Source organism: Emys orbicularis, chromosome 3 (assembly GCF_028017835.1).
Source record: "Emys orbicularis isolate rEmyOrb1 chromosome 3, rEmyOrb1.hap1, whole genome shotgun sequence".
NCBI classification, from domain to species: Eukaryota; Metazoa; Chordata; order Testudines; family Emydidae; genus Emys; species Emys orbicularis.
The window spans coordinates 20,356,624-20,372,502 of NC_088685.1; positions in this window are offsets into that span (position 1 = coordinate 20,356,624).

The following is a 15,879-nucleotide window of genomic DNA, read 5'->3' on the forward strand; positions in this document are numbered from 1 at the left end:
GGCCCACCCCACTCAGCCTCCTCCCCCCCCCCCCGAGGCCCTGGCCACGTTCTGCCCCCAGCCCCACGCCTGCGGCCCTCCCCCACCCACCACTCACACCTCTTCGCCCCCTCCCCAGAGGTCCCTGTGCCCACTACTTGCACCTCTTCTCCACCTCCATCGAGGGGCCCCCCACCTGCCGCCCACGCCTCTCTGCCCTCTCCCACAAGAAGCCCCCCGCTGCTCTCTCCACCCCCTCCCCCGAGGGACCCCACCACCACTCGTGCCTCTCTACCTCTCAGGGGGTGAAGAGGCATGAGCAGCAGGTAGGGCGGGGGTGCGGGGGAGGGGGTGAAGAGGTGCGACAGGTGGGCAGGGGAAAGGGACAGAGAAGCAAGTGCAGCAGGTGGGGCGGGGCTTGGGGGAAGAAGCAGACCGGGGGTGGGAAGAGGCGCAGCATGAGCCCCCAAAGGCAAGAGCCAGGAAGGGGGGGGCCACACATGGTAGACCTCAGGTAACAGTAAGCAAAGGAATATTATTTTCTCACCTGACTCTGGCCCATGGGTCTCTCTGTCCCCTCCCGCAAGGGGACATGGGGGAAGAGCAGGACACTGGAGTGGGGCCTCGGGGTGGAGTATGGGCGGGGCCCCAGCCCTGGCACCCTTTTGGTAGTGCTCCAGATCCTGTTTGGGGAGGCTTAGCCTCCCCATGGCTATTATACCTGCCACCCATGCAGTGAGCTAGTGCAGAGTGGCTGCAAGGAGAAACACTAACTGGCTTGGAATTGATGGATTGGTAACTGATTAAAAGATAGGAAACAAAGGGTAAGAATAAATGGTCAGTTTTCAGAATGAAGAGAGGTAAATAGTGGTGTCCCCCAGGGGTCTGTACTGGGACCAGTCCTGTTCAACATATTCATAAATGATCTGGGAAAAGGGGTAAACAGTGAGGTGTCACAATTCACAGATAATACAAAACTACTCACGATAGTTAAGTACCAGACAGAATGCAAAGAATTACAAAGGGATCTCTCAAAACTGGGTGACAGGGCAACAAAATGGCAGATGAAATTCAATGTTGATAAATGCAAAGTAATGCACATTAGAAAACATAATCCCAACTATACATATAAACTGATGGGGGCTAAATTAGTTGTTACCACTCAAGTAAGAGATCTTGGAGTCATTGTGGATAGTTCTCTGAAAACATCCACTCAATGTGCAGCGGCATTCAAAAAAACAAACAGAATGTTGGGAATCATTAGGAAAGGGATAGATAATAAGATAGAAAATATCAAATTGCCTCTATATAACTCCATCTTGAATACGGTGTGCAGATGTGGTCGCTCCATCTCAAAAAAGATATATTGGAATTGGAAAAGGTTCAGAAAAGGGCAACAATGGAATGGCTTTGGTATGAGGAGATATTAATAAGACTGGGACTTTTCAGCTTGGAAAAGAGGCAACTAAGCGGGGATATGATAGAGGTCTATAAAATCATGACTGGTGTGGAGAAAGTAAATAAGGAAGTGTCATTATCTCCTTCTCATAACACAAGAACTAGGGGTCGCCCAATGAAATTAATAGACAGCAGGTTTAAAACAAACAAAAGGAAGTATTTCTTCACAGTCAACCTGTGGAACTCTTTGCCAGAGGATGTTGTGAAGGCCAAGACTATAACAGGGTTCAAAAAAGAACTAGATAAATTCATGGAGGATAGGTCCACCAATGGCTGTTAGCTAGGATGGGCAGGGATGGTGTCCCTAGCCTCTGTTTGCCAGAAGCTGGGAATAGGTGACAGGGGATGGATCACTTGATGATTACCTGTTCTGTTCATTCCCTCTGGGGCACCTGACATTGGCCACTGAAATGAAACTTATGAAACTTGCAAGCTTCTATTTGCTCGACTAGAAACTGGCCTACAGAGGGTACCCCAGGCACTAGGCCTGAAGAGCCCTGACTCTTGATTGGACTGTCCCGGGGCCCAAACATTTAGCCCAGTGCTCACATGAACTGTAACAGTTTGTCTGTCTCTAGATGTAGGCCGTCTGCAAACTTTCCCTTTCCTGCCAGCCCGAATAAAATACTCTTTCACATAGCCATGTGTCTGAATGGTTATTGGGACCCACCAGGGCTGGTGCCTACAAGGTCTAGCTCCTGAGGCACCTACACTGCTTGCCTCCGAGTTGCAGTAAACATGGCACACTACTGTCACTGCAGGGTTTAGTGTACTCCATGCCCCAATGTGTGTTACATGTGGCATGGGTGCAGACCTTTATCTTTCCCACTAGCGCTCCTGCTCCTTCAAAGACTTAAGCTTTAACTCCCAGTTGGACTCCTAATCAAGCCAGTACCACTTTCCATAAGCTGGATGGGTAGAGGAGTGGGCATACAGGCAAAGAGCCAGTTCTACTCAACAGTATGATTTCCTCCTCTTGCTAGTGATTCATTGAAGACTCTGCCTCAGTAAGAATAAAGGGCAGAGAGATAATTAATTCATTCTGGAAGCTGCAAGCCTTTGACAATAGGAATGCTGGTGCTGTACGTCATTTGTGATGGATCCCGGTAAACACTGGCAGACCAACTGTTCTGAAAGAACTGGCAGACAGCAGCTGACAGCCACCTTCATTTATTTCTGCAAAGAAGGAGCACTGCAGCCAGCTACTGTGCAAACTTGTGCACTGCCAGCATGTAGGCCAGCCACACTTCAGAGAAAAGCCAATTCAAATGCTGGGCTAATGTGCCAGGCAGAAGATTCTGCACAAATGGCAACTTGTGCTGAATTATAACATGGCAATTTTGGCAAATGTGGAACTGGAATGAGATCAACGAGGCATCTTTCTTTTTTGGCCTGGGGTCAAGTTTAAGCTGGAGTTTTTAAGAGACAAAAGCCCTGACTTGGCTGTTTTCAGATTCAGTCTTAATTTAGTCTTGCTAAACATTGACACGAAGCGTGATGCAATGCCCATAATGCTAGTGCTTTTAAAGTTTGTTGGAATGTTACTGGATCAGACGGGAACAGAGTGAAAGGCAGAAGGCTGATGCAGCAGTTGCAATGTTTATACTTTTTATTAACCATTCACTTCCCCCCCGCAAGTTAGCAGTGTGAGGTGCTCCTTAGAAGCCAACAGCCCCAGAAGGAGAGGAGTGTAGCTGTGACAGGGGACACTGTTCTGTTGTTGGTGTTTGTTAAAGTACTCACTCATGCTGGATTTTTCAGTCACTGTGAGCAATGTGTACGACTAGGTGCCTGTCATCTCAGGGACAAAGGTGGAACTAAAATGAACACTAAGGCTGGGATTTGTAAAGAGGCATAGCGGAGTTGGGATCCAAAATCATTACCTTGGAGCTGGGTGCCTAATGCTCTTGGGCCCCTCTGGAAATCCAAGCTAGAGTGCCTAGCATCTTATCCCACTTTGCATTTAAAATCTCCAGAAAGTCATGTATCTCCCATCTTATGACTGGTTCCCGCACATGCAGTGCTGGAGACATATGTTTAGTTCTTCACTCAGTTGGGCAGTTTGGTTTTAAAAAATAATTTTTCAGCCTTCCCTGTACCCGTGCCTTTCCCACACAAACTGGCAAACAGCTAGCGTCCCGGGGGCAAAAATGTACAGACAGGCGTCGCCTTTGGCAGTAGCAGCAGGAGCTGTTCTGTGAAGCATTTGGCTGGGTTTGAGCTCACACACTCTTTAATGTAAGTTTCTGAGATGCCAGGGTTCCCTTTTTTGCTGGTTCTGATTCAAATTATGTTCATCTTGAACACAACCCTGCAGCAGAAGAGGCCACTGCTTCATTGCAATGCTTCCATCAATAACAGCAGCACACATGCCTGTTGTACAAATCACTTGACAGCTCTAGAAAAGAGGTTTCAGTTTAAGAGACTGCTTTGCTGCTCTGCTCAGTTCATTTTATTATGTCACTTAATCCAGATTTTTATTTGCAGTGATTTATTTTCACAAACCCCATGACCCCTGCACAATTATTTCAAAACAAAAAACAGATGTGCAAATGGCCTACTGAGTCACATAATCCAAATGTACAATACAGGATTGTTCCTATTGGATAGTTTATGCAAATTTTCTCCAGTTTAGTTTTCAGTGTGCCAAGCAAATCACTTATGACACACAGGAATTTCCCAACCTGAGGTCCATCTAGTCCAGTTTCCTGTCTCTGACAGTGGCCAGTACTAAATGCTTCAGAGGAAGATGCAGGTAACCTCCCATTAGGCAGAGCTGGGATAATCTATCCTCCACATTACAGCTCAGAATTCCTAATAATTTGAGAATGGTTTAATGGCTGAAGCATAAGGGTTAGTATCTCTTTCAAAATTTGTTAGCATTAACTAGCATAACTTTGGCTATTCTTGTTCTCTACCTAGAGGTCCGGGTTCTTTTTGAATCTCGCTCAGGTTTTGGCCTAGATGATATATTGGTACAAAGAGTTCCACAGTTTCGTTACATGCTGTGGGACACTTTCCTTGTATCGGTTTTGAATTTGCCACTTTTTAATTTAATTGAATGTGGCCTTCTACTTACATTATAACGCTGGGAGAACAGAGAACTGCCTTTGGGAGAGTATTCCACAGCTGAATAAATCTAGCATCCGGTAACTTTTCTGGGTAGACTTAATTTTCGCATCTTCTATTTCATCCCATAGCTTCTAGGTTTAGATAGGCCATTTTTATTTCGCTAAATAATTCCTCTTCTTCCTGGGTGTTTAGATCAAATATTTAAAATACTTCAAATATTTTATATGGTTATGTTCCCTCCAAATCAAATGATACATGTATAACTCTTTTTAATCTGTCCTAATAAATCCATCCAGCCCTCTCCCTCCAGCCCCATAAAAAGAGAATGACGTTAAAGCAAATTGCTGAAAGGCCTCAGGATTAAGTGTTAATCTTATTGCCTCATACAAAAGTATGTTCAAAAGAAATGAGAAATAGTGCTCTTTACCAGCAGCCACCTTTAATTTTTCATATGTAATTTCTAGGCAGACTGAAAATAGTAGCCTCTTTCCAATGGCTGTTGTATGAATCACTAATGAAGGCTCCAGAAACAAGGATTCCATTTAAATGACTGCTTTGTTGGTCTGCTCTGCCTCACTATTATTATGCTGCTTAATCCAGATTTTTATTTGCAGTGTGCTGTGACCAATGAAACTTCAGTGCTGCTATGGGGCTCACAAAGGGTAACAAACAATTTTAAAAGGGCACTTCCTCTCCTTAACAATCACGTTTTGAAAATAACTTTGTCAGCTGCATTACAGACACTTTAGACTATTTAAAAATGAGCTTTTAAACAACTGAACTGACTTATTTTTACACATTTGTTTACTCTTTGCCTTTTTCTCAGCTTGGACAGTGAAAAGGAGACCCGAAGAAGAGCTCTGTGAAGCTTGAAAGCTTGTTTCTCTCACCCACAGAAGTTGGTCCAATAAAGGATATTACCTTACCCCACCATCCTTGTCTCTTTAATATCCTGAGACCAACAGGGCTATAACAGTGCAAACAACAACAACAGTTTCACTTCCTGGTTCTCTTGCACTAGCAGGCTACAACTAATAGAATTTAGAGTTGAACATAGGATTGCAAATAGAGCTGGATGAAAAATGGGGGAAGGAAATGGGGTGACATTTTCAAGTAATTTCTTTCTGCAGTGTTCAAAAAGGAACAATTTTTTATTCTAAAATTTTCAGTTTTTACATTTTTCATTTTACTTTCCATCCACATCCATCCCCCTTTTTTTTCTTTCCTCACTTTAAAAAGGGAAAGGAGAAAAAACTAAACAAACCAAAAAAAACCACCCCACTGCAATTTTTTGTTTTCAAATTTGATTGGGGAAAAAAGTGGATGGGTGGGGGAGGGGGATGAATACCAAACCAAGAAAATAAAAAAATGTTCATGAACATTTCTGATAGAGAAAAAAAGGCCATTTTAAAAACATTTTGTGTTTGAAAAAAATTGGCCAGCTCCAGCTGGTGGGAGGATGGGAGTAATGAAATAATGTTTGTTTATATAAAACAAAAGAGTTTCCAGTGGATTTTTTTTTTTAAATCCTGAAAATAATTTTACTGATTTTAGATGTTTTTAAAGCGTTTTCCTTTAAACCAAACTTTGGGTCAAACTTGAACTGGCAGTGTCCCCTTTACATGGGCAAAATCATAATTGTTCAGTTCAGGAATTCTTCAGCTCCTGCATTCTATAGAATACTTTAAGATGAATCCTCATATGCATCCACCTACCTTCCCTGACTATTTTGATTCTCAACATATTTAATTCTAGGAATCAACAAGAAGGGCTTTGGAGGATTAGAGACTATAGCATCAATTCTGCTGGTCTAGCTAAGGCAATGTTTACAACATGGCTAGTCAATTTCTGTCCAGGGTAGAAACAGATTGGCCAATGCTTACAATCCAGCTGCTTGCTAAAGTAACTCCTTGTGTGGTAAGAGTCCAACACAAAATAAATGGCTTCTCACAGCCCAATTTCAAAGAGAACAAATAAAAAAGTTAAAGCTTCCTACAGCCAGAAACCTCAAGTAACAATTAGAGGTGGACCATCAAGCAAGTGAGGGAGTGATGACTCAGGGGATTAGATAATGGGCTAGCCTACCTTTTGCCTCTAAATTATGGATTCGAATCCAGCCCAGGGTGGTAGTGACAGAGTTATCATGCAATGGCTGTTCAATGGCCTACACAAAATCAGTTTGCTGGCGTCAACTTACTAGGGAACTGGTGGGTCTACTTCACAAAACTTCCATCTCCTTAGTACCTGCCTCTCACTCCTAGTTCTACCCACCCCCTAAAAGAACAAGCCTCCAACCTTCCACACCCACTCTATGCTATCAGCAACCTAACAGTCCTGCTCTGCCCTGCAGCTCTTCTTATATGAGCCTGCCAGGCTACAATTGGCTGCTCCTTTCAGCCCCTTTCTAATTGGCTGCCTCTGTCGCAGCCTGGTTGCTAGTTTTACCCTGGCCTGACTTTTAATGTTCCTTGCCTGAGGGACAGGTTGAGAACCTGCAACAGGCTGGAGGTGGGTCATGTATGGAGTAAAGGGAAAGGATGGTAGGCTCTGGCATAGGGAAGAGAAATTGGGTCAAGACATTAATATTTGTAGTATTTCCTACTTCCCAGGAAATCTGACTTTTTTTGTTTGTTCATTTGTTCCTGTTACAAACCATTTTAGCTCTATGTTTGATGTAGGTATGTAAATAAAAGTTACTGTTCACTTCACTTGTGTGTACGCCTTGTTTTCTGAATATGATCAACATGATACATCCCACAGGCTTGGGATGGGGTATCAGAATTCTCAACACATGGCTGACTTCTGGTGCCATGGAAATGCAATCAATTTCCTCTCTCCCACAACCCCTTTCTCCACCCCCGGCCAATGCATTTCCTAATGTCTTGAAAATAAATAAATCAAGCATTCATGACAATGAAGTGAGCTGTGAAATAATTGCCACTGTCCAAAGCGCCAGAATGAAAAACGGAAGATAAGTTAACTGAAACTGCTTTATGGCTTTAACGATTTAAGTGTCAATACAGACAAGGGAAACAAAACTAAATTGACACTGAAGATTAGTGCAGTGCTTTCACTACCCCTCCTCCCCTATCCCCAGCAAACAGTCACCACTGGAAACCATGGGAGTATTCATTCCACCAAAGTAATGGTGCATAGCACCTCATAAGTGCTGAGACCAACAGAGTCAGAAAACATTGAGGAAGGAATACTTCACCAAACCTTAAAGAACTTTTACAAAATTACTTTAACAATGTTAAAGCCTGTAACGGGGTTCACTTACCACTCTGGCACCTCCTGGGAATTAGCTCTGCTCGCCAGAGCGCCCTCCTCTGGTGATGCCCTGCCGCCATCACTTTTGTTCCAGGACCTGCCCCACTCCCAGGACTGCAGCATCCTCTTCAGTGACACTGCCCTCCAGCTGTGCCACACTCTGTGTTCCCCCCTTCCGGGGGACCTGCAATCTCTGTCCAGCCACTCCCTCACTGGCAACTGCAGTCCATTGTCCTGGGGCTGCTTCCCATGCGGCTCTAGGGTGACCAGATGTCCCAATTTTATAGGGACAGTCCCAATTTTGGGGTCTTTTTCTTATATAGGTTCCTATTACCCCCCACTCCCTGTCCCGATTTTTCACATTTGCTGTCTGGTCACCCTGTGTGGCTCCAGCACCCTCTTCTGCCCTTACCTCAGGGCCTCAGCCTGCAGGGCCTAGCAGTCAGCCAGGAGCTCTCTCTAGCTCCCCCGGTCCCTGCTTGCAGCACTGCTCTGTCCTAGGTGCTGGCACTCCTTCCTCCTGCTAGGAGCCTGGTCTTCTTGCCTGGAGCTCCAGTCAGCTCCTGAACTCTGCTCTGCCCTTCAGCCCTTCTTATATGAGCCTGCCAGGCTATGATTGGCTGCTCCTCTCCGCCCCTTTCTAATTGACTGCCTCTGTCGCAGCCCCCATAGGGCTGCTTTTAACCCCTTTTCTGCCAGTGATGGGCAGCCGCCCCCTCACATCACCCCATAAAACAACTCGAAATACAGTAGTTAACATATAAACAAAAAACATTGCACAAGGATGCCCTCAAAGTGCATTAAAACTTTCCTCAGCACAACACCACGGCCAAAGGTGTTAACGTTGAGGGCCCTCCCCAATTGTCTGCTTTTCAATCAGTATGTTAATGTTGGCTACAGGGGATTGAAACCCACCAAGGTGTCTCACAACAGAAGTATGTGGCAATGCTCTATTGAGCTTTTCCAACAGCACCATCACATCATAGTAGTGTCCTTCGGCACAGTCCCCAATCATCTTCCAGCTTTCTCCTGTTCCATGATGTACTAACACACAGCATCACAAATTTCCCTGCGCTGTGTGCACATGGGTTGGATCTGGCTGCCTGTACACGCTTTGAGAAACAGATCTGTCCTGTGACTACTCAGAGTGGGAGTATTCTCCTTTAGCCTCACATACATTCTGCAAGACACGGCATGCCAAAATAATCCAAACCCTATTGGCCACATTGGCATCCAGACTGGTCCAGAGGCATTACCAGTGGGCTTTCAGCCGCCCAAAGGCACACTTAGCCACCTTTCTAGAGCTACTAAATCTACAGTTAACTTCCCTTTTTCTTGAGTCAGCAATGTCGGGGTACAGCTTCATGAGCTACAGTAAGAGTAGGTATGTGGGGTCCCCAAAAATAAATGTCAGCACAGAAACATTGTACATAATCACACCCTTTTGGGGGAATAAAGTCCTTGTTCTCCCCGGCAGTACAACCCCAACCTCCTGAGCACCGTGGCATCATGGACCTTTCCGGTGTCCCCAACATTCATGTTCATCAACCGACTCGTGTGGCCTCCTAAGCCTTGGAGAACCTGTGAATAGTAACTTTTTCAATTCACGTATTCCCTGGCCCCTTTCTGTGGGCAAAGTATAGGGATGTGTGTTCCGTAAATGACCCCACAAAATACGGAAACCCGTCCTCTGAAATCCCACAATAATTTCAGGGACTTCAGTTATGGCAAGAATGCACAGATAGATCACACTATTGATAGCCTGGCAAACCTGAACAACCACTGCTCCAACAGTTGACTTCCCAACTCCAAACTGCTTTGCAAGTGACCAATAGCTGTTAGGTATTGCCAGCTTCCAAAGGACGATAGCCACCCAATTTTGCACTGGTATGGATTTCAGAAATCGAGTTGTCTGGTGCTGGAGGTTTGGTGCAAACTCCTCACACAACTCAGTGAAGGTCTGCTTCCTCATTTTGAAGTTCTGCAGCCACTAGTCATCAGCCCATGTTTCCAAGTTAATGTGGTCCCACCACACCAAGCTGGTTCTCTGGGACCAGAACTAGGCAGTTCACCCATGGACATAACATTGGAAACCCAGCACTCAACACACCTGTTCCTTGGGACCACAGTGGATTTTCATTCCCCCTCTGGATCAGCCATCTTCGCTATCTCAAATTTTTCTGGACCAGTTCCGTCCTGGATCCGATACTGTATCGCATGAACATTTGTCCAGTGAGCAGTAGCAGAACCACATTATCATACACTTGCTCCACATCTCCAGCGCTGTTTGGTAGAAGGGAGAGATGACCAGAACCTGCTATCACCAAATGTATGAAGGAGATGTACAGTACCAGCAACACACAACAAGGTGGTTCCCATTGTGTCTCCTGTGACACACAGGACTCTGGGATACTGCCCCTGAAAAGGTAGTACTATTGTCACATACCGAAAAGGGGTAGCGTGGACATGGGTTATGCCTGTGCACAGTATGTACCTGTGCCCAACTCAGCATATGAGGATATTTAGTATGGGTACAGGGATCATGCGCTAGCAGTACGTGGACAAATACCCAGGGAAGCATGCAAGTGTAGACATAGCCTTTTTGTCTACCGCATTCATCTCTTGGCCATATGTGTTTAATATGCTATCTAAATAGGCAACAGGTGATGCAAATAGCATGTGTCTTACACACTGGATTCAATGCAAGATGATGTACGGACTTATACGTGAACCAATATGAAAGTACTCCTTTTATATATTATGAACATGTACTATACCTATATTACCTGTATAGACATAAGAAATATATAGCACATGCTGTCAAAGTATCTGAAACATGTTCTTTCAATGAGAAAAAAATAACAAAAAGCTCATAATGAAGCACTGGAATCTTGGAGCAGAATATATGAAAGTATGACTCTCGCATCCTGCCAACAATTACATGAACTCCATTGATCTGCCTGTCTTGAGGAGTGCATCAATTTTCCAAAGTGAAAGACATTTGACACACAAATGTGAGCTGGGACTTACATCTGGGAATTCTTCTTACAGGAAATGCAACAGTGCAACTCCCAGTTTCCATTGCAACAGTGGACATTTTAGTGACTTCTCTGTAAAGCAAAATAAACACTCCTCCTCCTCCTCCCGCAGCCCATGACGAGGGGATGCTTGGGTTGCTAACAAGCATCGGTTCACTGTCAAGGAAAACGAAAGCTCAGAAATTCATGATATTTGCAAAGAGCCTCATGGGCTTTGGTGGAATGTTAACAAGCCAGAAATGTTTTTTCAATATCAGAAAAAATATATATAAAGTTGAAAGGAGTTGTTTGATCAAAGTTAAACCACCATTTCTCCACCACTAAGGGGGTGTTTATTATCTGAGGCAGCTCACAAATATAGAAAATCAATGGGGAATCTGCATCAATCACTACAGACTGGATCTAGAAAGCCTCAGACTACACAAGGCTATACATACAGACCTGCTTCACTTGGTCTATCCCAATCACTTATAAACATACAAGCATGGGTGCTTCAGGCTTTTGTCACTGGTTCTCTAGGCTCTCCTTTCCCTGTTTTAATGCTGGGCCGTAGCGCACTGTCAGTGCTTGTTTCCCATTCAGCTGTATGCACTCTAACCCACAGTGGAGCTTGGGGCCCTCCAAATTCTGGAGCTGATAGGACTGAGGTTTGGAGCGGGCTAAGTAAGAGCATGCACAATTTAATAAGCCAAGCCTGCTCTTGCTCCCATTAAAAGCAACACCAGGTATTCATCAGTTCCAATGGGGGCAGGATTGGACTCCAACTCTAACTGGCGGGGGGGAGGGTGTTGTTTGTAGTATGGTTGGGAGAACCTGGTTATAAGATTATAAGATTACACTTCAAACAAAAACTGTTCGAAAATTAATATCCCTCTAACCCTGTCAGATAACGATGCACTGGCACAGTGAGAGCTGTAATATAACGGATTCTGTTGCCTGAAAAGCTTGGAAATCACTGATCTGTACTATTTTGTCCTTCATAAACTGAGCAATTGTTTCAAATTACTGTACAAGTGTCATTCATTGAGGGACTCAAGAGCTTCCCTCACTAGCAGTCTCCCAAGGAGACTTACATATTTCTGAACTTTATGGATGCATAACCCATAAAGGCAAATCCAAAAGGAGATTAGGATTTAGATTCTGAAACAAACTATGGGCCCAACGGTCCTGAAAGAGCTCCCAGTCAAGAAGGTCCATGGCTGCAAAATTGGGGCCCCGGGTCTGCCCAGCTCCACCCAAATTCTGCTCTTGTATGAATGTAAAAGACAAATGGAAATCCCTGTATGCATCATGGACTGAATATGGACCTGTGTTAGTAGCCTTATCTCTAAGGTTCAGCTATAACAGAGAGAGTTATTACTCAATCCGGATTGTACTTAGTGTAAATATTTAATATACACACATAATAATACAGAGATCTGATTCTTTCTGTCACACGTTTAGGGTATAGACAATGATTGTGCTTAGTTTTTTAAAAATTGCTAGAAGAAAAAAAAATCCATTCATTCACAGTGCAAACAGTAAGCCTTGAAAAACGATACAAAAATCCCTATCCTGCTTCCTTCTCCAAATCCATTGTTAGTGCTTTTTCTTTAAACCTTACAAAAATACATTCATTTTATGGAACAAAAATACAACTTTGATAATTAATACGATAAAATAACTCAGCACTATTCAAATTATAAAAATATAGTTATATGTTTTATCTACAAAGATTTCTGCCATACTTTGACGATATTCATCAATACTCTCATATGCAAGGTCAGGACTATTTGTATTTCCATTAGAAACCCTGACAAATTTCTTGCCAGAAGCAGAGGTAAGGTGTGGTTTTATAACTCAGAAAGCGCACACTGCATAGGGCTGAAGTCTGATGTGTATTATGCAATTTGTAAACCCAGTTGCACAGCTGATATAGTATACATTGCACAGGCCATGGTCAAGTTAAGAAATGTCTAAGGCTACGTTTTAGTCGTGGGTATTTTTAGTAAAAGTCATGGACAGTTCACAGGCAGTAAACAAAAATTCATGGCCCATGACCTGTCCATATTTGTACTATATACCTCTAACTAAAACTTGGGCTGGGGGGCTGCAGGTGCTCGGGGAGAGGGGGCAGTCCAGGGGCGTGGCAGGTGCTGGGAGGGTGGCCCAGGAGCCCTGCTGGTGCTGGGGGGGAAGTGGGTGGCGACATGCAGTCCGGGACCCCTGCTGGTGCTGGGGGGCGGGGGAGGAGGGCGGCAGGCAGCCCGGGACCCCCACTGGTGTTGGGGGCAAGGCGGGCGGCAGTGCGTGGCCCCCTCTGGTGCTGGGGGGAAGGCCAGGTGGCAGCGCGCAGCCCGGGACTGCCGCTGGTGCTGGCAGGGAGTCCGGGGGGCGGCAGCGCACGGCCCGGGACCCATTTGGGAGGGGGGGGGAGGGTTGGCAAGGCTGGCAGGTTCCCTACCTGGCTCCATGTGTCCTGCAGCTCCTAGGGGGAGGGAAGGCCGGGGGGGGGCTCCCCATGTTACCCCACCACGAGTTCCGGCTCCACAGCTCCCATTGGCCGGGAACTGCAGCCAATGGGAGCTGCGGGGGCGGCGACTGCGATTGCAGGCAGCGCGCGGAGCCCTCTGCCTAGGAGCTGCAGGAACGTGCTGGCCTACCCCCCCTCCCCCGGAGGTAAGCGCTGCCCTGCACCCCAACCCCCTGCCACAGCCCTGAGCCCCCTCCCATACCCAAACTGTCCCAGCAGCGGCTGGTGCTGCTGGCCCAGGGGATGCCTTTTCTGCTCGGGCAGCCCTGGAGCCAGCCACACTGGCCGCTGCAGAAGTCACGGAGGTCACGGAATCCGTGACTTCTGTAACCTCCATGACAGACATGCAGCCTTAAAAATGTCTAATCAAACATGGTCTGCAGTTTCAGCTACCTTTCTATTAAAAAACCCACCAAGCTAGGTCCTTAGCTTGTATAAATGGATGTAGTTCCATTGACCTGAAACTATGGATTTATAGCAACTGAGGAGCTAGCTCTCTAGCTCAGAGGTGGGCACAGGACCCTCCTGCCTGGCCTCTTAGCTCCTGCCCCAGGAGATTAGCCCCCAGCCCCTCTCCTGCTGTTCCCCCTCCCCCACAGCCTCAGCTTGCGCCGCCGCCGGTGCAATGCTCTGGGCGGTGGGGCTACGAGCTCCTGGGGCAGCGCAGCTGCAGAGCCGCGGCCTGACCCAGTGCTCTGTGCTGTGCGGTGGCGTGGCTGGCTCCAGCCGGGCGTCGTGGCTGCCTGCCCTGGTGCTCTGGGCGGCGCGGCTGTAGCGCCGCCAGCCACCTGTGCTCCAGGCAGCACAGTAAGGGGGCAGGGAGCAGGAGAGTTGGATAGAGGGCACGGGAGTTTGGGGTGGTGGTCAGGGGGCGGGGGTATGGATAGGGGTCAGGGCGGTCAGGGGGCGGGGAACAGGGGGGTTGAATGGGGGCAGAGGTCCAATGGGGGCAGGGATCCCCAGGGGGCAGTCAGGAAGGAGAGGTGGGATTGGATGGGGCAGCAGGGGGCAGGGGTTCTGGGGCCGATCAGGGGACAGGGAGAAGGGGTGGTTGGATGGGGCAGGGGTCCCGGGGGGGCCATCAGGAATGAGAGGAGGGGTTGGATGGGTCAGCAGGGGGAAGTCAGGGGCAGGGGTTCCGGGGGCTGTCAGGGGACAGGGAACAGGGGGGGTTGGATGGGGCAGGAGTCCCAGGAGGCCGTCAGGGGGCGAGAAGCCTCTCCTAACTGGCCCTCCATACAATTTCGGAAACCCGATGTAGCCCTCAGGCCAAAAAGTTTGCCCGCCCCTGCTCTAGCAAGTAACATTTGCATTGCAAAAAGTTAAATTGAATAGGCAACCTGGCTTTTACTAATACTTTTTGTTGTTTTAAAAGTGGAATATTTAAAGACACCAAAATTACCTACAGGAATAGATTGGCACTTCTATCTTCTTTGTTTTCTACAGTTTCGCTGCTATGTAATATTACTTGCATAACAGAAAACTCATCTTTTAGAATATAATACCTCTCGGTTTCAAATTCTATCAGACTCCAAATTGACAAAGCTGCTTATGATTTGTAGTCTTTCAAAGACAAATGCCACCAGTATACAGATACTTCTGTTTTGTCCATGAACTAAACCAAAAGGAAATTTTAGCTTCGATTCATCAAAACTCTTATACATGTGGTTAAGTCCATCCTTAGTCAACAAGCATTTAACCATGTGTTTAAGTCTCATTAAAGTCAATAGTCAATTTGGAGTCTGATAGAATTTGATGCTTAAGTGCTTTGCTAAATGGAGATGGTTCGCTAAATCAGGCATTAGATTTTAAACTGGACTGAGAACCTTCTACTACTAAAAGAAACAAAAGACCCCAGTGAATGCATTAATTTCACTGTCTTTCAATAAAAGGCTTCCTGGAATCTAGTCTTGGTATCGTCACTAAATTGCTGGATGACCTTGAGCAAATCACTTACAGCCTAATCCAACTCCCACTGACTCCAATGGGAGCTGGATTAGCTCTTAATCTCTGTGGGTCAGTTTCCCCCCCTGCAAGATATGCACAATAGTATGTACCCCTTACAGGGATGTGGTGAGGCTTTAATTAATGCTTCTAAAGCACCTTGGCTCAAAAAGGCACCAACTAGATAACTGGTGCAGGCTTGTTATTCTAAATTGCTACATATATGCTGAGAATTTGTAGCACTGCTGCAGCTCTCAATAGATGCAGGACAGCATTCTGTATGTGGGAATCAGGGCCGGCTCTACTGTTTTTGCCGCCCCAAGCAGCGCACCAAATTGCCACCGCAGATGGCCGGGACAATCAGTGTGTCGTTAGGGTGGCACACGCGTTTCCGCAGTGGCGGCAATTCGGCGGCAGCTTCTGTCTTCAGCCGGAAGACAGAAGCTGCCGCCGAATTGCCGCCGCGGGCAGCTGAACATAGAAGCTGCCGCCAAATTGCCACCACGGCGGAAACGCGCGTGCCGCCCTAACGGCACACAGACTGCCCCCGCCGTCCGCGGCAGCAATTCGGTGCGCTGCTTGGGGTGGCAAAAACACACGGACTGC